At 39.5% G+C, this 21619-nt stretch overlaps 1 long non-coding RNA gene across 1 annotated transcript; it reads right to left on the bottom strand.

Annotated features, from left to right (window-relative positions):
• Window positions 1-5660: 5660 nt before the first annotated feature.
• LOC147165174 (uncharacterized) lies at window positions 5661-7072 on the bottom strand. The gene is made up of 2 exons (XR_015096519.1): window positions 6925-7072; window positions 5661-6270 (listed from the first exon to the last, which is right to left on the bottom strand). It is a non-coding gene; the product is annotated as an uncharacterized LOC147165174 (long non-coding RNA).
• Window positions 7073-21619: the final 14547 nt, after the last annotated feature.

Raw genomic sequence — 21619 nt, 5'->3', positions numbered from 1 at the left:
TTATAAAGTCGCAAATTTACCACTTTATTTGCCACTTTATAAAGACGCAAATTTACCACTTTATAAAGTCGCAAATTTATGAGTTTTTTTCTCAAAAAATTTAAGTGCCAAATTTAACACTTTAGAAAGTCGCAAATTTACTAGCTTTTTTCTTGCAAATCTGCCAATTCATAAAGTGGCAAATTTGCCACTTTATAAACTAGCCAATTTGCCTCTTTAGAAAGTTGCAAATTTGCCACTTAATTCGCGATTTTTTTCTCGGAATATTGCCTCCATGCTCTAAAATATATATATATTTAGACATAATATGCCGTCGTACTTAGTCACCCTCGTCATACTGTATTTTGGGGATTTTTTTTTTACTATGCACATGTTATTTTTGTTACTTTAAAAGAGACTTATCAACATCCATGAAATTCGAGATAATAGACACACAAATGGCAGTCACTGAATGCACACTGCGGTCACATACGCACACATACGCACGCACACACGGCGGTCGATGCATCGGGGTTCCCCCAATCTCTCCGGCGGCCTTCTGATGACTTCCACATGTTTGGCAGCCGTCCCGTCACTGACGCCTCTTTTCTCTGACGTTCCCCTCATCAGGAATCTGCACACATTTTTCACCTTCTTCCGTTTCCCACTTTCTCCTCTCGCCTTCTTCATCTCACCTCAACGCTTTATTTTCTTGAATTTGGAAATTGCAGATGAATGTGCACACACACACACACACACCCCAACACACCCCCACACGCACGCACACGCACACACACACACGTACACACATACAAACGCGTTTTGTTAAAGATTAAAAAAAATAAACATCACTGACGTCTTGTGTGAAAACATGGAGTCATGTTGTTGAGCTCATATTTTTTGCTATTGCTGCACCCTTGCATCATCTACACACGCACACACACATACACACGCACGCGCTCCATGTATTTAGACAATAGTTCAACAAGAACATTCATACTCCTTGACATTCAACACTAATATATATATTATTTTTTTTACCTCCACCAGGGAGCTTATCTACATTGGCATAAAATATAATAATAAAATTATTTGGAAATGTATGTTTCATTATGTCATTCTTTGTGTTTTTTGCAGGTTTGTTCCAGTTGTAACGTGGACATATGCGTTGAGGCAATGACGTTCAGTAGAACGTCGGACCTTGAGGGTTTTGTGATGACTCATCAAATTTTGCTGCCATGCTGCGGCCACATAACCTGTCAATAGCCAAATTGATCATTGTGATCAATATCAATCCGAGGCCGCTCTAATGTGATCTTCTCGGGAAAGGCGGGACAATATGTCAAGCTGATTAGGCAATGCGCACGGCTTGTGCACGTCTACCAAACTTTTGTTTTGTTTTTACCAATTACGGCAACGGATGAAAATGTCATCGTCATTGTTGGGGGAAAAAGCATGAACATTACCAGTTAAAAATGCATGTAGCGCCTCTCGCTGTTCTTCTTTCAACAAGGAAACTGTGAGTATTTCTGCAAAAACAGAATTAATTGCAGTGTCCATGCATTTGTACATGTTAGGTTTATTTTAGTGCTGTCAAAGTTAAAGCGTTAACTAATTGATTAATCACAACAATTATCGCATCAATCATGTATTAATGCAGATTAATCACACTATGAATTTTGACCGCAGATGATCCTTTAGCTTGACAGCGGATGGTTATGTTTAAGGTAGCACAAGTAGCACATGTTTGCGTATGACATTCAGAATATTTATTATATCTTAGTCAAAATATTGGGGTAATTTTTTTTCATTTTAAATTCTGCAAGTAATTAATTGATTAGAAAAAGAAGAGGATGAGAGCGTGCAGTGGATCGAAAAATGTAGAAGGCATCCTCATAACATTAAATACAGAAAGCATTAACACATAATAGGTGCTCTTCAAATTTGGCATTCAAAATGTTTTGTTAAAAAGCCTTTTTAATTAAGTAATTAATCATGATTAATCAAAATTCTAAGATGTGATTAATCTGATAAAAAAAAAATCTTGCTTGACAGCTCTAGTTTATTTGTTTCCCACGGCTTCGGCGCTTCTTGTTTTCATCACAGCCGCATATCAAGCCCCCAAACACAATACCGCTTTGTGATTGGTCCTTACAAAAAGTGTTCGGGATCGGTGAAAATCTGCAGGCTCGGTACAAAATAGAGATGGATTCAGTTAGCAGCGCAAGTTTAGCGGCCATATGCAAAGACAAAAATTTGAATTGTGTCAATGTAGTTTTGCTGACTTGCTAGCAAGCCAACAAAATCTCTTGCAGGATTATATTTTTCTTGAGAGGGGAGAGGGTGATTTCTAAAAAAAAAAAAAAGAAGCTTTGCTTTTCAGGGAAGCAATGTTTTTTTTTTGTCTTTAAGAATATTGAGGAGAATAAATGGTAAATGGACTGCTTTGTATATAGTGCTTTATCTACACCGTAAGGTGTAAAGCAAAGCGCTTTACAAAGCCTCACATTCACCCATTCATAGACCGCTGCCATGTCCACTGGGAGCAAATCGGGGTTCAGTGTCTTACTCAAGGACACTTTGATATGGTCACAAGGGCTGAGGATCGAAAGCACAACATCACGTTTGGGAGACGAGCCCTCTACCATGGAGCCCAAAAAATTCTGAATAAAAAAAAAAAAGTATGACTGATTAAATACTGAGTAAGTATTTTTGCATTAAATTACTTCTGAAAGAAGTAACAAGAGTTCACCCCCACACAATTTTTTTGTGAGTAGCAGTGTGCAGTGTTAGTTTGTATAGACATATAAAACACAAACAAACGATAAAACATGGGAATGCCACACAAACACACTACACACAAACATACACACTGACCCAATCTCCAACACACAAGCATGCACACGCGCACAGGTGTGTAATGTGTATCTGTATTGTGAGTGGAGCTGCGTTAGCTTTTCCACTAAAACAATATCACCTGCTGGAGCTTGGCTTTTGAAGTCAGCACTCATGATGGGAAAAAAAAATAAGAATCACAATCACAATATTAGGACGACTAATACGAATATTTCAGCTGTCCTGGGAATTGTCATGAAGCAGGAATGCGGGCCTGCTCCTCACAACCGGCGTGATCGACAACAACAATACGGGAATTCAAATACAACAAACATTCCGCAAATGGGACACACACACACACACACACACACACACAAACTCACTTCATATTCACACGCAGACACACAACATTCTGAATGCTCAGACACACAGACACGCATACACTCAAACATACTCACTCACTCACTCACTCACTCACTCACTCACTCACTCACTCACTCACTCACTCACTCACTCACTCACTCACTCACTCACTCACTCACTCACTCACATATTTGTCTCTAAAATCATCTGTAAAGGACAACTGTTTTATTTGCTAAATTTCTGTCAATGTTGGAACTCTTATTTTCTAACTTCCTTTTTGAGCGGAAGTTTATTTTGAAGGAATGCGGAAAGGGAGAATGACGTAGGAGACGGCTAAGGCTACGTCCACATTGCAGACAAACGCGACCCAGATCAGATTTGTTTGCCCAAATGCGACCTTTATCTCATCTGACTTTTTTATGTCAGTCTTGTGGCGATTATTTGGGTTGCCGTAATGGCTTATGAGAAATTTAGACGATACTGAGGGGAGTTGTAATTTCCTCAGCAACCTCGGGGGCACCATGTTGACTTTGCTTGTTTGTAGGAGCAAAATAAACTATAAAAATCCTATTATCAAGTATTCATAATCTGAAGTTGCTACTTTAGTTAATCATGGAGTTCTTTGCTTTCATAAGAGAATTACTAATCCACTCAGTAAACACAAATGATTCGGCAGAAATTTAATTTCTAGACAACAAATTTATTTAGTAAACACATATGGAGGTAAATTTGGTGCAAAACTAACTTGTGCAAAAAATTTGTACCTGTAGAAAAAAGTCTAAATTTGTATCTGTAAAAGTCGTGATTTGTATCTGTAAAAAAAATGTGTGCCTGTAAAAAAAAAATTTGTGTCTGTAAAAGAAATTTGTACCTGTAAAAAAAAAATGTGTATGTGTAAAACAAATTTGTATCTGTAAAAACAAATTTGTATCTGTAAAAACAAATTTGTATCTGTAAAAACAAATTTGTACCTGTAAAAGTCATGATTTGTATCTGTACAAAAAAAATGTTGTACCTGTACAAAAACTATAAATTTGTATCTGTAAAAGTTGTGATTTGTACCTGTAGAAATGACAACTTGTAGTCAAAGAAGTCGCCACTAGGAGTCACAAGTGGGTTTTCTGCTGCTGTTCAGTGACGTGAGTTTTGCCCCATTTGTCGCGCTACAAATGGAGCAAAACTAATTTGTACTTGTAGAGCGCCGTGATTTGTACTCGTAGAAGAAGAGGGCGGGCTCTGGAGGATTTGGGCGGGCTAAAGCTCAACCTCATTGGTTGAGCGAACGACCGTGGGTTGAACTCAAATGACGCCCATAAATCCGCAATTCCAAACAGAGTAGCCACAGTAGTTTACGCGTCATTTTGGAAGAAGAGGACGTCCCAGGCGTGAAAATGTCAACATGGTTCAATATACGAACACCGTGTGGAACAGCTTAAACGTTGGTTGACATGCAGAGCACTCCAAGTGGGCAGAAAGAAAGAAGTTTTAGTATGAAGGTAAGATTTATTGTACGAACATAGCTCGTAATCCGGTGCTAGCTAGCTAGCTCATCTCATGTTGTTGTCACGAAAACTGAACACATTGAAGTCACGATTTGTATTTCAAGATTTGAAGCCTACCAGTGTAAACATACGACCAATAGCTTGTACCTGTAAAAAAAAAAAAGTGGACAGTACTCAGCTACTTGTATTTGACTAACATTATATTCAAGCATCTGTACTCTTACTATCATAATAAAATGAAAACAAAACGTTTTTACTGCGAGTGGATCTTTAAGCCGCTCCAGGTATTTCAACCTCAATCCTTTATCCTCTGTATTTAATCATTTTATTTCAAATATTATAATTTATTGATAAATGTCAGTATTTTTTCAATGTATGCTTTGCAAACAGTTAAAATAAAAGGCTCTTACACTTTTAAACATACACATTTGCTTTCAACACTGAAGCCAAATAAAAATAATGCAAATGGGAATGTTTATAAACAATGTCTGTGTCTATCAGTATTACCACTAGTTCTGATATTAAGATGTGACAAAATCTTTGTTTTTTTTCTGGCTAACAAGATAAAGCTAAACATTTAACTGATTACGTATAATGTCAGTGGCTGTGTTTTGATGACACAGCTAGGAAGCTATGATTATTTTTTATTGTATGAATATGCTGACCCAATCATTCTATTCGCACAGATGCCAGCATGCAGTCAATCAAAGCTACTTCTTGATCAATCGCGGTGGCACATGGTGTGACATCAAACCTGCTTCAAAGTGGCTGTGAAGTCCAACAAATGAGAATCCTTGATACACTGGTTACGGTTCTGAGATAATTTCACTGCAAACACCTTTGGGAAAGTGAAGAAATTATGCTTTCTAAATGTCTTCCAATTTTGAGTTTGAAATGTTGCAGGAGTACAAGTTAATCCATATTGAGAGTTATTTGAAATAGTCAGATCAAATAACAACATGTATCATTCAATAAACAAGATTGTGCATCATTTGAAATGTTTTATTTGATGTCCAGAAGAGCCGTTTCTGCATCCATCCAAGACGAGAACAGTATTCTTCTCACAAACAGAACAAAAGTTATTGATGGAGCTGTATGAGGAATTCAAGACTCACCAAAAAAGGCAATACTGCTGCTATCACTAAGACGAGGGAAATATGATTGGCAAAAAAAAAAGAAAAAAGCAGAACGACTAAATATATAAGTTATAATTGTTTCATGTTAGATGTGTATTTCACATTAATCGTGTTATTAATTATTGATTTAATGTAAAGCACCTCGAATTTACCTACATATTCATTCTTCACTGTTACATCTCAACAGTAGCCAAAAGCGATCATGGCAGCAAGTCGGCAAGTAGCCTATAACAATATATATATAAAAAAATAAGACTAAATAGGTGTTGCCCATTATTGTAGCCACCAGAAAAAAAGACTGACCACTGCCACAGGTAGATCTGCAAAATAATTCTCCATAATCCAGTTTGATGGAATACCCCCAGGTGGCATCTCCTGTCTCTTGGCTGCTTTCTGATGGAGTGGGTCATCCTTTTCACTGATGCTTCAGCAGTGTCTCCAGCAGTTGTCTCCACCTTTTGAGCAATATTTTGAAATATATGAGATTCTCATTTAATTAAAAATAAATAAACTAACATTTGACCTAGTTACTTTTGTTAAAGTAGCTGCGTGACAGTGACACTGCTCACATCTTAGTAATACAGATAGACTGGCATTTCAAAAGCAGAATAGCCAATATTTAAATAAGAGTAATGTTACATTGGAAAATGTAACTAAAGTAGAAATTAAAAGCACAGAAAAAATACTTGCACAAATATTTGAGTACTGTGAGTGATGAGTAAACTAAGTGTAAGAGCAAAATACTGACATTTATCAATAAATTATAATATTTGAAATAAAATGATTAAATACAGAGGATAAAGGGTTGAGGTTGAAATACCTGGAGCGGCTTAAAGATCCACTCGCAGTAAAAACGTTTTGTTTTCATTTTATTATGATAGTAAGAGTACAGATGCTTGAATATAATGTTAGTCAAATACAAGTAGCTGAGTACTGTCCACTTTTTTTTTTTACAGGTACAAGCTATTGGTCGTATGTTTACACTGGTAGGCTTCAAATCTTGAAATACAAATCGTGACTTCAATGTGTTCAGTTTTCGTGACAACAACATGAGATGAGCTAGCTAGCTAGCACCGGATTACGAGCTATGTTCGTACAATAAATCTTACCTTCATACTAAAACTTCTTTCTTTCTGCCCACTTGGAGTGCTCTGCATGTCAACCAACGTTTAAGCTGTTCCACACGGTGTTCGTATATTGAACCATGTTGACATTTTCACGCCTGGGACGTCCTCTTCTTCCAAAATGACGCGTAAACTAGTGTAGCTACTCTGTTTGGAATTGCGGATTTATAGGCGTGGTCGTTCGCTCAACCAATGAGGTTGAACTTTAGCCCGCCCAAATCCTCCAGAGCCCGCCCTCTTCTTCTACGAGTACAAATCACGGCGCTCTACAAGTACAAATTAGTTTTGCTCCATTTGTAGCGCGACAAATGGGGCAAAACTCACGTCACTGAACAGCAGCAGAAAACCCACTTGTGACTCCTAGTGGCGACTTCTTTGACTACAAGTTGTCATTTCTACAGGTACAAATCACAACTTTTACAGATACAAATTTATAGTTTTTGTACAGGTACAAAAAAATTTTTGTACCGATACAAATCATGACTTTTACAGGTACAAATTTGTTTTTACAGATACAAATTTGTTTTTACAGATACAAATTTGTTTTACACATACACATTTTTTTTTTACAGGTACAAATTTCTTTTACAGACACAAAAAAATTTTTTACAGGCACACATTTTTTTTACAGATACAAATCACGACTTTTACAGATACAAATTTAGACTTTTTTCTACAGGTACAATTTTTTTTGCACAAGTTAGTTTTGCACCAAATTTACCTCCATAAACACACATATATCAGTCACAGCCTAACCTATTAATGAAACGGAATAAAAAAAAATTGAATCAAAGATAAAAAGAAAACTTGCAACCTAACTAACTAAGATAAAAGAAGGTAGATGAAAAAGGTAGATGGGGGATAAAGATGGAAGCGTTTGACCTGTCAATTATTTTATGTTTGAATAAAAGCGTTGCACGTATATGATCATCAGATTGCAATGGAGCGCAACTCACGGACTTATTCAGTCGCACGGGAGAGAGAGAGACTCAAGCGTCGATCCTCTGGCTGCTGGTCAGGTGCGCGCGCGGCGTGGAGGCACGTGTGTGAGCGCTGCAGGGGCGCCTCGGACTCACGGCTGGAAAAGACACGCGCGTTTTGGGAATGCGCTGTGTGTTTGCGAGTCCTTGCTTGATGCGCGCTTTTGGATACGCGTTGTCGCTCAAAGGAAGAAGCCGTGTGGTCACCCTCAGCGACCACGTTTCTTCTATTTAATTTTTTATTTTATTTTGTATGTGGGTGAGAATGTGTATGTGCGTGTGTGCGTGCGTGCATGTGAGTGTGTGTGTATTCATTAGTTCACCAAAAACCTATTAAAAAAAAAACATACGTTCACCTAAACCGAACACTTCCAGCCAGAGTCGTGAGGCCGTCAGGAAACCCGAGGAAGGACCAAAGAAAAGAAAGGAAAGTGAAATCCAGCACCAACCAGACACCACCCACCACCCCCCGGGCCACCAACCAGAGTCCTTCACCAACCCCAGAAACATCTAAATTCCAACAAATTAGGGAGACCTCAAGAGACCAAAGGAGAGACTGAGGTAAGGAAGCAAAGTGAGATCCACAGACACCAGCCTCCACCGATTCAATGACCTGAGGAAGAAGCAGATTGTGTCTGAGTTTCGATAGATGCTGGTGTGGTGGATCTGGCATGCAGGAAAATCTCCACCAAAGGGGGGACCGTCGACCCCTGCCAGGACAGAGCAAGCGCAACACCTCAGGGCCCCCCAGGCTGCGGCAGCGCCAAAGGACGACCCGGCCGGAGAGCAAACCCAGGAGCAGGAGCGCCCTCCACCCCAACACGGCCCGCGCCCCCATCCAACGCAGCAGGACGGGGCACTGCAGGCCCGCCAGGCACCCCACCGGTCCACAGCCACCGCTCCCCCCACGAACCCCCCGCCCGCCATCCACCCCAACCCAGCCACAGTCGCCCCCAGGCCCCCAAAACACCCAGACCCCCCCCCCCCCCGCATCACTCCTCTGTAGATATGAGATGGTAAAAATATGAGCCATGACGACGGATTTATAAAAGTCCGTGGCCCTGACACACTGGACCATACGTTTTGTGTCAGTAAAATGATTAGTAATGAGTAATCGTAACGGGGCTCGATGGCGGCAAAATTAAAGCATACGCCTCAGTCCATTCACTTTTCAGTGTGTACTTTTCTGACTTTTGACAACATCATACTTCATCATGTTTGTCGTGAGAATGCGTGTACCCTGGCTCTGTCAAAGGACCCCGGCTCAAGCATAGCTGCCCTCGCTCGCTCCTATTCATAAATCGTCTACCGGTAAAACTGAATATATTTCCCCCCCAGTACATATTCTTGGAGGTCCGGATGAAAGGGTCTGGGGGCCCGGATCTGGACCATGGTCCGCTATTTGGTGACCCCTGGTATAGAGGAAATGTAAACATGTCTGAATGACGGCGTCATGTTTGTTTTATTTTCCAGCTCTTATGCTGTAAGAGGTTTGTGTATGAGACAAACGAAAGGAGAATTAAAAGGAAACTTCAGACCACCAGCAAAGCTTCATTATTTCAACCAACGCTACATCATCTTTCCCTCTAACATTGTATTACACGGTGCCTGTTGCCAACATTTAGGGCGGCTAACAGCGTAGTGGGCATAAGTGGGTAAGTAAATAAGTTAATAAAATAAATAAAACAAGTAGGTAAGTAAATAAAATAATTAACGATAAATTAATAATACAAAATACAGCAGAAACCATAAAACAGTTAAACAATGAGTCAAACACCAAAGAACAAAGATGTGTTTTAAGAGAGTTTTTAAAAGTAAATAGAGAGGGAGGTTGCCTAATATTTAACGGAAGGTCATTCCAAAATCTATGGGCAAAGATTTGTCAAAAATCTCACTCATGTTTCTAGAAAGGAAAATAATGTGCTGCACAATTTAAAATCAAGTTAAAAAAAAAAAAGTTGATTATCTAGAAATGAAAGTTGGTCGATCATTGTTACGCCCAATTCACACTGACTGCGAAACGGACGAGGTGCATTTTCCGTATGGCTGCCGCAAAGAATAGAAAGCATTCGAGCCTGCATGTCAATTCACACCAGCTGCAGTGCAGTGCATATGCGGTGCGGAAGGGATGCGGCGCTGCGGAAGTTTTCCGCAAGCTTTCTATTTTTTCCAGAGCCCGCATGCAGATTTTCATGAAGCTGAAAAAATTACACGAGACGGACAGGAAGTCGAGCGTCTGCATCAAGGTAGATCTTATATTTCAAAATAAAATCGTTTGCGAATAATTTTTTTGGGGGAAGGAAGCTAGCTAACTACATAGCATGACTTGAGTCGGACATTTAAGACAAAAAAATGAGCTCAGAATAAATTAAACATGACATAACAACACTATTTAAACACAAAACTTACTTACCCATGGTAGAAGAGCCATGGTAGAAGTCCCAGAAATAATGTCCAAAAGCATAGAGATGTGACAACAGGCAAGTGTGGCTATACATGGTTGTTATCGCGTGAACTCAACTCTCCAGCGTGAACCCCCTTGATCTTGTGGTCTGGAGGGGGTGCAGATTTTCGGACACGGACAGCTCACGCAACGCACACTGTGCGGATGCCGTACGGAAAACGCACTGCGTCGGTTCTGCAGTCAGTGTGAATTAGGCGTAAAGTGGAAATATATTTTTAATGTCTTCTGTAGCCTATTCATAATTGTTGTTTAACCAAGCAAAAATATAAAAAATTTTATCCAAATTATTTGATAGAATTTTCCATAGGTTATTTGAATACCAAATTATTCGATAGCTGCAGCACTAGATCTGATTGCAACTAGCAGTGCTATACTAGTTCATACATAGCATAGATGGATAATGAAAGAGATGACCAGACACCTGACACTCGAGGAGGACTGGCCATCGGGAATTTCCCAAAGTTTCCCAAATGCCCAGTCAATTTTCAGGCCAGTGGCCATTCACCCAAGTCGATATATATTAATCGGCACATGTCGACCCGCCGCTGTGCGCTCTCCCTTCCCACGGCAACAAATTGCGCATAGAAAAGGCTGAACGTAAATGGCACTGAACTATATCTATTGATGATCATTTTCTCTTTCAATTCGTAGTTTCATATCTTGTAATGTGTTTATACAGTATGTTCAATAAATCAATCACGTACTGAGATGCCATCAGGACATGAAAAGCCTACCTAACCTTCATGTGCATGGTGTACGATTCTTGTAAAAGAATGTCAGATGAGGAGAAGGTGGTGCAAGCGTGTCCACTTGGAGAGCGTGGGAGTGTGTTCACGGGAAAACAAGCGAGTTGTGACAGGTGCACAGCTACTGAGCTGCTACCGAGCTAGCGGCTCAGCCCAGCCGGACCGAGCCAGGCCGGGCCCCAGACGCACAAACAAGAGACGGCTCTGTGCATTTGATCCTCTGCCGGTCACAGTGACCCCGGCGCCTCCTCAAGTAGGATAACAGAGACCCCGGCGGAGGCAGCAGCACGAAGTCAAACACTCACATCACATCTACACAGTGATGCGTAAAGTGTTTTTTTTTTAATATGAAAAGTAACTATACTTCATAAAAACATACAGTCATGATGTCATTAATTAATTAGAATGTAAGGAATGTGACATTTTTTGCCACGTCTTTTTCTTCAGTGGACATTGTGCTGCAGACATACCTTCATACATGAAACAGATAGTTACAAGAATGCATGCCTGTGAGTATTGTAATACTGTTCGTAAGGGTGCAACTGAAGATTTTTTTTAACAATCAATTAATCTGTCCATAATTTCAGGATTCATTCAGCGAATATGGGGAAAAAAAGAAAAAAAAAGGATATGATCCTAAATTGTGAGCGTATAAAAATTCACAAACAAATTGATCATGATTTGTCAAGGTTGATGTGTTGTGGTTGAGGACCCAAACGCAGGGAATGCAAAGGCAAAGACCCCAAAAAAGGTTTCTTTTTATCAAACAAAATCAAGGAGGTTAGCAAGGCAGGACTCGAAGAGGAACAAAACAACAAAAGTCCAGATCCAAGCATGGTGAGACGTGGGGGAACAATAAGGCAAGAAACTGAGACGTTCACTGACAACAATCACGACAAACGATCAATGGACCGATCAATGGGTGGATGGGGGGCGGAGGTTGGGGGGTCGTGGGGCGAGCGGGGGCTGTGGACCGGTGGGGTGCCTGGCGGGCCTACAGTTCCCCGTCCTGCTGCGTTGGGTTGGGGGCGCGGGCCGTGTTGGGGTGGGGGGCGCTCCTGCTCCTGGGTTTGCTCTCCGGCCGGAGATTTCACTTTCCTTTCTTTTCTTTGGTCTTTCCTCGGGTCTCCTGACGGCCTCACGACTCTGGCTGGATTCTGAAGTGTTCGGTTTAGGTGAACGGTATGGGATTTTTTTAATAGGTTTTAGGTGAACTAATGAATACACACTCACACGCACGCACACACGCAGATGCACATACACGCCCACATACAAAATAAAAATTAATAAAAAAAAAATTCAAAAAGAGCAATGATGATGACATGTCAAATCGGTAAAATTACCGAATGAACTGAGCTCTCCAGAAGAAAATAAATATATAAATATATATATATATATACACATATATATATATATATATATATATATATTGCTGTAAAAGCTAAGGAGGTTGCGCAAAATGACTACTACACGGCTATCCCTATTGTTGAAAGACTGGCGACTCGCGCGCAGTCTTGAAAGAATTGGAGTATACGTCATCAAACTGGAGGAGTATCCCGCATATGGTGTCCACATTGGAACGTACTGGGCGCATTTTGAAATCTTTCCACTCTGGAAACTTCCAAAAGTGATCGGTTTTAAGCTCCCAAACTGTGTCGCCGTGTGGACGAACTGCCCAAACTGTAAAAAACTTGTGTACATTGGAACGGGCTTTTGTGTGGAGGAGGCCTAAATACACCAACACTCATTGACATGACAAGACACCTGGGCAAGACACTGGTGGCAGAGGGCACTGATTGGTTGACACACGAGGAAGGTAAGGCAAACACAGGTAGATCACATAAAGCTTGATGAGACAAGAGAAGGACACAGGGACAACATAACAAAACACAGACACAGACAAAGGACGCAGGGCAAAAAAAAAAAAATATATATATATATATATATATAAATATATATATATATATATATTGTCCCCCCTCGGGTTTTCTAAAATAAAATATGTAAATGACCCTTGTTTTTGCATTTTTGTATTGCAGAATCGCGTTGTTTTATTGTGCTATTATAATACAGTTAACACTTTTATTTTGAAGGATACAGGAAAAGGTCTCATAAACCGGTAAGAACTGACGTAAGTAACCGACGTACTTGGTAGCGCCGTCTTCCAAGTGCAGAGAAGACGTGTGCGCGCCACAGGAAATCAGAGAAAACTGAAGTTTATAACTAATTCAGTGAACGATTCTTTAGCACCTGGCTGAGAAGGGAACGAGGTTCGTATTGGAGCAATGTTTCATTGTTTAACTAATGTTGCTATATTTCATGTTCATTGTGTAATTTACTGCATAGTAAAACGTTACCGTTTTCAGCCACTGGAGTGTGCTAACGCTCCTTGGTAAATATTTAGCAATGCTATTGCTCATGATTCTTTTTTATTGACTAAGAATCTGTATTTCTGTATGGTTTATTTTTGTTTTAAGGTATTTATAAAGGCAACAGGCAAGGTTAAAATGTTTATTTACAATATAAATTTTACTCAAGAAATTGTCAAGGCTATAAAAGATAATAATTTAAGGCAACGTGTCCTCTTTTGGGATGACAGACCATTTTTTTACGTCCTGTTGAGGCGTCCGGGGTTTTTATAAATTCATGAAAATGTCCGGTTGGCATTGCGTGACTAATAGGAGGTGAAATACGGTACGCGTAGAAGAATCAGATGAACACCTTTTTTTGTTTTTTAACTTTATTGCAATTTACAGAACAAACATGGCTTTGCATGTATTGAAACAACATGAAGAAGACCGACACAGGAAAAGTGACAATGGTGGGTGATTCAAGTACAACACCGCTTGTTGGATATCGGAATAAAGACGCAAAATATGGCGGTTCGCGCGCAGTCATGCAAGAATTGGAGCATATGTCATCAAACTACGACAATGCGTCGTAATCGACCTGCGACTATTACGTCATCACTGGAGGAGTATCCTGCATATGGTGTCCAGACGGAAGCGTTGAATCGGTGGAGGCTGATGTCTGTGGATCTCACTCTGCTTCATCTATCCTTCCTTCCTTTCCTCAGTCTTTCCTTTGGTCTCTTGAGGTCTCTCTAATTTGTTGTAATTTAGATGTTTCTGGGGTTGGTGAAAGATTCTGGTTGGTAACCCGGGGGTAGTAGGTGATGTCTGGTCGGTGCTGGATTTCACTTTTCTTTATTTTCTTTGATCCTTCTTCGGGTCTCTTGACAACTTTACAACTCTAGCGGGATTCTGGAGTATTCGGTTTAGATTAACTGTATGGGATTTTTAATAGGTTTTAGGTGAATTAACACACTCACACGCACGCACATTTGCACACACACATACCCGCACACTTACATTCTCACGCAAGTACAAACAAAAAAAAAAGAATGAGAGAGAGCAATGATGATTACATGTCGAATTGGTAAGATTACTGAATGAACAATACTGAGCCCCCCCCCCCCCCAAGTTTTTTTTAATAAATAAGGAAAGCGTATGGGCCGTGTTTTGAAGTCTTTCCACTCTGGAGCCCGGTTTCTAAAGTGATCGGTTTCAAGCTCCAAAACTGCGCTGTCGTGTGGACGAGCGGCCTAAACGGTAAGAAACTTGTGAGGATACATTGAAACGGGCTTTTGTGTGGACAGGGCCTCAGTTACTGGTTTGATCCGTAATGTGACGTTCAATCGGCAAAAACGTTGATCGTTGTATTCCAAAGTCAAAGCAGATTTTTGTGAATGTTTTATTTTGATAATCAGCCTGGTTTCGTAAAGGACTAAATAAATCTTTAAATATATAAATATTTGCTCTACTGAAAATTTGGAGGATTTGTACAATTTTACGTTAAAGAATTTCTGTAGACAAATAATCAACTTTCACATATTTGTCAATTAATTTGATAATCGATTAGTTGTCGTTTAAGTGATGGATGGTCTGTCTTGCTTCATGTTATAGCACCATCACACGAATGCTACTTTTTTTTTCTTCCCCAAAACATGGCGTTTTGCAAACATTGCATTGTTTGCTAGCATTAAGCTAAACAGACTTTAGGCAGGCCGGTCTGTGGCTGTAAATTTACAACATATTTGTTTTATGCTTTATTTCTGGAGTAAACTTCTCCTGGGTGTGGCATTAAACAGCTTCAAGACTTTTTTGTGTGGAAATTGTTCAATAGCTATCAAACTGTTCAAATTTCTTAAAAGTTTTAGTCGCAAGACAAATTCAAAAATCGGTTAAATGATGGCTTGTATCTCGAAAACTTGTATGTTGGTAAAGTTGTATCTCAAGTCACTTCTGTAAATTGCTTTTCCAACTTTTAGTACCACTAAAGTGATTCCAAAAACATGTTTTTAAACACTTGTGGGGATTTTCTATTGTCTAGTTTTGCAGATGGCTCTTCACTTGACTGTTCACGAGTGAGCTAAGATAACGACTTGCTTTTTCTTTTCTTCTTATCTTTACAGTACTTCCATTTTCAACAGGTTAATTTTTTTTTCATTGTTTGGTATAGGAATATGGATTTTATGACAAATTTTTATCGGCCAGTTACTTTTCACCCACTCCTGCCATATCCTTGATTTAAAAACTTTTTTAAAAAATCCAGGTTAAGGCCAAAGTTGAGCTGGGTCCCTGCTGACTGTGTGTGTGCGTGTATATATGTAGCCTGAGAATCTTTTGTACAAAAAATTGCGTGATCAAAATGTAATTATCCTCATCTGGAACTCCTAATTATGATGAAACGTATAATTATAACGTGGAAGTGTTATGTTTGTTATGCGCAAACAGTTGAAAGCTGCGACAAGGAAAAGGTCATGTGACGTACATGAGAAAAGGTGCACATCATTTGCATATTGTGACAACTTGCAGAGTATTCTTGGCATGCTGTAGTGGGCAGAGCTTATCTGTGTGAATGACAGTGCGTATGCGTGTATTGTGAAACCGGTTCATGCTAAAAGCAATTACATTTCTTTTTTTGAAAATAATGTTTTTCTTGTACTGCTTACCTTATGTAGGGTAAATCGGTTCAATTAATTATTAAATCAATAATTGTTGTTTATTAAATTAATAATCAATTGACTCAATAATTGAAGGAGACTCCAATTTAATATTTAAACAAATTTTGAGACTCGCATGCGGAGCATCGCATCTATTTTTGATAATTTTATCAGGATAACAGATGAGAACTTCATTAAATCAGTCATTAAAATGAAGGTTGTACCCTGAAAAGGTTCAGTTCAGGAGAGGGATGAGCAAGATGGGTGGTAGCCTCACGGCCTGAACTGCTGAGGCTATGCTTTGGGAGTTGACCTGCTGGCGGAAAAAGGGGCCTTTTTGGTTTCGGCCTTAGAGTGCCGTTTTTAGCAATCCGTTTTAGCCTGGCAGGGACAATAGCAGTGTGTTTTGCTGGGCCTGTCGCGGAGCGATGTCGAGCCATGAGGTAGTTGTGTGCTGGCCTTCTGCTAGTAGCTGTGCCAAAGCCAGAGGCCAAAGAAAAAGAGAGAGTAGCGGCGGGGGAACATGGGTCTTATACTCGTGTTGCCCCACACCCGCTCCAGGGGTGCGGTCTCAGGTCTCAGAGAAGCTGGAAATTTACCAGCTTGGTTGAACTTTTGGTGGGGGTGAGACAGACTGTCTCATGATCCCCCAATCACCAACCACCTTGGCGTGTCCAGGACAAAGAAATGAAGTTCCTTTGTCCTTGATGACGTTGTAATCTTACAACCAGCCAATAATTGTTACACTCACATTAAGATACAATACAATACGGTAACTTATGTTATTCTAAGATGATGTTGCTTTGTTTTGTTACAGTACCTGACCTTGGATTGAGTTATGACAGGCTATGATACGATATTTGACATTATGTAACTTGGCCATAATTTACATGATGTTACGATATGATCCATCTACATTACCTTGGGCAAGTATAAATTCCAAACGGACATTTCTGATATTTTCACAATGCAAATGCTTACTTAATACGGTGATAACAAACGCTGTATTGTATTGCTTTTGTCTGTGACTAGTATACAACCAGGCACATTGTTTTATTATTCAAATGACATTTCATCACATTTTTAAATCAAAATCCATCCATCCATCTATCCATTCCATCCATCCATCCATTTTTAATCCTCACAAATAAACGATCCAAAAGTCCAATGCTTCAATGAGCAGAGAGTTTCCTTTTACCATTTTGACTTGTGACGTAAGCTCGGAATTGTCAATTGACTTATTTTACTTTACTTTATTGTATTACTTGGTGAAATGACCCTGTCCATCCATTGACATATAAATATAAATGAAGGAGATTAGCGAGAGCCACCACATCGCGATAACTTACATTCCTGTTTCTGTATTTGGCAATTTGTAACTAATGGTTGTGTTTTTATAGTCAGGAACCCAGTTGCTGCCAGCAGGATCGAGCAGACTACATCAAACGACACCTTACAGTCACCAACTCCTCAAGATTCACTTCCAATGGGCACTAAGGGTTAATATTTGGAATCAAGGTCAAAATGTGTTTTGATTCAATAAAACAAAAACAACAACAACAACAAACAATTGATTACAATCAGCCATCTGTTGTTTACCTTTGCCTGGATTGCTTTGAGGTCGCAACTTCCCTCCTTTTGAAATACATCAGTAGTGTAGTAACAGGCTATAATAGAGGAGTACTAACATGCTACATGCTCGTGTGCAGTACCAGGGTATAATGGAGTAGTGCTAACATGCTAGAGTGCAAAAGCATTAGCAAGCTAGTAAAGTTTTGCTAACATGCTAGATGCTTACATTGCAGCCGGGTTGTCCTGAGGTGCACCAAGGAGGTTCAGACGAGAACACGGAGGAATTGCTGCGGCTTGCATGTTAATTAAAGAGGAAGATCAAAGAGCACAGATGAGTCATATTCGTGCATGTGAGTGTAATGATCCTAATAATCATCACAGTAACGTGATGTACCTGTCAAACACATTGATTGAGTGGAATGTTGGCAGTTGACCGGGTTCCCATGGAATCCACTTGACATTTACACACCGACATGTACACAAGCATGCACAACCATGGCAGCCAGGACAGATGACACACATTCAGTCGATATAGAATGTCTGCACACCCCTGTGTTTTTGTGTTATTAAAAAATATCCATCCATTTTCCGAACCGCTTATTCCTCACAAGGGTTGCAGGGGTGCTGGAGCCTTTCCCAGCTGGCTTTGGGCACATATGACAAAGATAAATCATTTAAAAACTTTCATTTTATTGTGTTATTTTTTTACTATTGTAGCCTCATATCACAAGACAAGCTAGTTCAAACTATTTAGCGGTTCCAAAACCTAGATCAAATCTTCTCAATTCTTCACTAATCAGTAGGAAGGAACATATTACCTGATATTATCATGAATGCACAAACAAGAATATACAAACAAAGTACATTTTCAAGAAAAAGTTAAAAGAATACTTAATGGAAAAAAAATCTGAATAACAAAGGCACGTTGGGGTTCAAGGCATGAATATCTTGGTGTTTCTAGTGGGATGGAAGTGTGGGTAACAATGTTAGGAGAAATGGTTGTGCACTCAACATGTGACATTGAATGCATATGGATTTTTCTTTTGTTTGGTAGTTTTTCACAATTTATCATTATTATCATGGTGTCTTTTATTTGTATTCATTAGTATTGTTATTTTATTTTAATAATAAAATAAAAATAGCAATTGTTTATATATTTTGTATTGTTTTGTTCTCCATGTTTATGGACCCCAGGAAGATTAGCTTTTGCGCATTACAAGAGCTATTGGGGGATCCAATAAGCAATAAACAAATGTAAAGTTTGTAAAAGTACCAATAAACTTATAACTTGCACTCAGTTGGGGGGAAAAAAACTAAATGAAAAAGCAGGCGAGTCGAGCCATTGGAGCCTGTCAAGGCATGATCTGTGACCCCTGCAAGATCTGCGCGCATGCGCAGAAGATCGGCCATCTTGGATCTTTAACTACGGCAATCACATAGGTCAAAACACGTTCACACATGCAAAATGAAACAGACAGACATAGGTACAGGACAGGTGTAAATTTGTTTTTTTTATTTAATCAAAGCAGTTCTGTACCCAAGCATATCGTGTGCGAATTGAAAAGATTTTGACACATACTGTAATTATATTTACGGTTTATTTTTATTGTCTTTAGAACTATATGTGGCCATAATCATAGTGTAACACGTTGTTTGCAAATGTGTATTTTTTTTTATTTACTTGCAATTGACTTATATTTGTTTTGTGAATTATTACTTTTGGTTTTGGTTTTATTTTAGTTTTACATGCTGAAGTGTTTTGTGTACAGTGCATGTCATGAGCGCAGAGAGAGGAAAGAGAGGTGCAACCAAGCGAGCCTCATTCGAGAAGAGAGTTAAATAAGAGAGACGTGCTTGAATCCTGTCCTGCCGTGTCTGGTTAATTTAGCAGGAAGACACCAGAAAACACCAACTCGAAACTATTTGTAGCCTGCCTTATAGCCAGCTGAGACTGGGTGAGGGGTGGGGGTCTTTTAAAACACACACACCGCAGACTACTAATTAAACAATGCAGACTCACTGGAAATATAATAGGGTCAAATGTAAAATGCTCATCTTTAAAACGTAAAGGAACAAAAGTTGCTTAGTTAGTTACTTAATAATTCATCAAGAACCTAAGGTTTTTTTTCATGTATCATTTTACGAATGATCAATATCGCGCAGACATATGAAGGTATTTTGTTCTAGTGTAGTTGCCGTAGTTAGCAATCCAAGATGGCCGATCTTCCGTGCATGCGCGTCACAGATCGTGCAGGGGTCACAGATTGTGCATTGACAGAGCCAAAAGTCAAGCAGACAAATTTGTCGCCTAGGAGCGACGTCATCTGAAGGTGCTTTTCTATTGGCTGCTGCTAGATTACGTCACTTCTGTGTGACACACTTACAAAAGTCTTTATTCCGGTTAATATTGAAATAAATATGGTTAAAATCACATTTAAAATCATCCCCAAAGGCTCATGTACTAAATGAATTACCAAAGACTAAAATGAAGGACATTTTTACTGTAATTATAGTTCAATCAATCAATCAATTTCATTTCATTCATTTCTCCTTTTTATTTTTTTTATTTTTATTTTGTATGAGCGTGAAAATGTGCATGTTCGTGTCTATGTGTGTGTGCATGTGTGCGTGCGTGTGAGCGTGTACTCGTTAGTTCACCTAAAACCTATTAAAAATCCCATACCGTTAACCTAAACCGAATACTTCAGAATCCAGCTAGAGTCGTGAGGTTGTCAGGAGACCCGAGGAAGGATTAAAGAAAAGAAAGGAAAGTGAAATCCAGCACCGACCAGACATAACCTACTACCCACCGGGTTACCAACCAGTCTTTCACCAACCCCGGAAACATCTAAATTCCAACAAATTAGGGAGACCTCAAGAGACCAAAGGAGAGACTGAGAAAAGGAAGGAAGGATAGATGAAGCAGAGTGAGATCCACAGACATCAGCCTCCACCGATTCAACGACCAGAGGAAGAAGCAGATTGTGTTTGAATTTCGATAGATGCTGGTGTGGTGGATCTGGCATGCAAACCCAGGAGCCAGGAGCGCCCCCCACCCCAACATGGCCCGCGCCCCCAACCCAATGCAGCAGGACAGGGCACAGCAGGACCACCAGGCACCCCACCAGCCCACAGCCAACCCCCCCCCCCCCCCCCCGCCCCCCAAACAATTGTGTCGCTTAATCGATGTTGTAATAAAGAGTAAATCTAGAAGTCTGAGGTTATTACAATCCTTCTGTTCTAGTTTCAGCCAACAGTTAGTATCTCTGTTGGGTTGTGCCCATAGAATGATATATTGTAGCTGGTTAGCATATAATTTGGTGCCTCTAGACCTCCTTTGGATTTACTTTTCTGAAGAGTAGATCGACTAATCTTTGCTTTTTTTTTTTATTCCAGTAAAATTTGAGTCCAACAACTGGAACCAGTTAGCCATAGGTTTAAATGGAATCATTGAGAAAAAATAGTTTATTTGGGGTAAAACTTTCATTTTAATGGTGAATATTCATCTTATTAGAGAAATAGGAAGATTATTCTAGCGCTCCAGGTCACTATGAATGCTATCCAGAAGTGGAGCAAAGTTTAAATGAATTAAATCAGTTAATTTAGGTGAGATTTTTATGCCTAAGTATTTTAAATTACCTATAGGAAATGAGTAGTGTGGGTCCTGGCTTGCAGGGTTCCATGAATTTTCTGTAATAGGTAGTAGTGCTGATTTTGTTCAGTTAACAGAATAATCTGATAAATGTGAGAATTTAGTTATTAAGTTAAATACTTCCCCTAACGAAATAGCAGGCTTTTCTAAATAAAGTAAAATATCATCGGCATATAGATTAATTTTGTGTTCTGTTACCCCAGAGTGAATTCCTTGAATCCTTCTTTCCTGGCGTATAGCTAATGCAAGCGGCTCATTAAA

This window comes from Leptonotus elevatus, chromosome 11 (assembly GCF_054856555.1).
Source record: "Leptonotus elevatus isolate MCC_2025b chromosome 11, RoL_Lele_1.0, whole genome shotgun sequence".
Taxonomy (NCBI): Eukaryota; Metazoa; Chordata; class Actinopteri; order Syngnathiformes; family Syngnathidae; genus Leptonotus; species Leptonotus elevatus.
This window is presented reverse-complemented; position numbering and strand designations above follow the sequence as displayed.